This window comes from Silene latifolia, chromosome 6, assembly GCF_048544455.1.
Source record: "Silene latifolia isolate original U9 population chromosome 6, ASM4854445v1, whole genome shotgun sequence".
Taxonomy (NCBI): Eukaryota; Viridiplantae; Streptophyta; class Magnoliopsida; order Caryophyllales; family Caryophyllaceae; genus Silene; species Silene latifolia.
The window spans coordinates 75,689,241-75,690,771 of NC_133531.1; the positions used below are offsets into that span (position 1 = coordinate 75,689,241).

At 40.0% G+C, this 1,531-nt stretch overlaps 1 non-coding gene across 1 annotated transcript; it reads right to left on the minus strand.

Moving 5' to 3' along the window:
* Positions 1–547: 547 nt before the first annotated feature.
* On the minus strand, positions 548–654 carry LOC141588852 (small nucleolar RNA R71). The gene has a single exon (XR_012519821.1). It is a non-coding gene; the product is annotated as a small nucleolar RNA R71 (small nucleolar RNA).
* Between the last annotated feature and the right edge of the window lie 877 nt (positions 655–1,531).

A 1,531-nucleotide genomic window follows, 5' to 3' on the forward strand; every position in this document is an offset into this window, starting at 1 on the left:
CACAAGGTGATTTGTTACCATTTGATCGTGAAATTGAAAGAACTTTGACAACCAATAAAAGAATTGCTAGGAGAAATTTGAGAGGTATTAGTGAGGTTGTAGATATTTAACCAACTATTGAGTTCATCAACCCTTTTGCAAGAGAAGGTGAGGAGAACCCTAAACAAAATACCACACAAAATCAACCCACAATGCCTAAGTTTTCATCACATTCCGTACTCACCGAGGAGAACCTACCCAATGGTACTCCCACACCACAACATTTGACCGGAAATTTTATTGCCAAATCCGCCTTTATCCAATTAGTCGAAAGGAGCCAATTTGGGGGGATGCCTAGTGAAGACCCTCATTCTCATATGGAAACCTTTTGTGACTATTGTGATGCGATTTCTCAAACCGGTGTAACTCAAGACCAAATTCGATGGGTCTTATTTCCTTTTTCTCTAATTGGCACCGCGAAACAATGGTTGAAGGGCCTTGATAAGGCCACTCTCGGAATCTTTGTATGAAGCTTGGGAGCTCAAATTACCCACCGGAAAAGACTAACATGCTAAGAGCTAAAATTACGGGTTTTAAGCAAAGGGATGAAGAATCTTTGTATGAAGCTTGGGAGCGGTTCAAGGGAATTTGTCGCTCATGTCCTCACCATGGACTTAGCGAGTGGTTCTTGGTACAACAATTTTGGAACGGTCTATATGAAGATTCAAGGAACATTCTTAACATGGGATCGAATGGAATGTTCACCGAAGTTGATGACAATCAAACTTGGAACAAAATTGAGGAAATGGCGGTCCATAACTCACAATATAGTAGACCTCGCAAGGCTACTAGAGGAGAAAAGCATGAAGTGGACTCCGTTACTCAATTGGGTGCTCAACTTAGTGCTCACATTGACACAATCAATTTGAAGTTTGAAAAAGCTATGGCTAGACTTGAAGAAGCCTTAAAATCACCAAAGCATCATGTTAATGCCATGACGGCATCTTCATCAATCCCAAGTGGGATATGTGAGAATTGTGGAACTTTGGGACATGACCATAGTGAATGTAGGGGAACAAATGAACAAGTGAATGCTTTCCAAGCATACAAGAGTGGTACCCCTTATTCCAACTATTACAATGAAAACACGAAATTCCATCCAAATCTCTCATACAAAAGCCAAAATGTTCAAAACCCTCAAACAACATACACCCCACCTCCCATGAGAAACCAAAATCAAAGACCCTTTTACAACCAAAACCAAGGTTACCAAAATCAAAATCCATATAATCAACAAAATGACCAAGGTTTTGATGTTCAAAAAGCGGTCCTCCAAATGCAAAAGAATCAATAAGAATTTTTCACTCAAATGCAAAAAGATAGTCAAGCAAAGGAAACCACCATCAACAATATTCTAGCTCACACCAAAATGTTGGAAACCCAATTGACTCAACTAGCATCTTCAAGCTCACAAAGACAAAAGGGGCAATTACCACCTCAAAGTAATCCCCCTAGACATGAAACGATTAGTGCCATTCACTTGAGAAGTGGT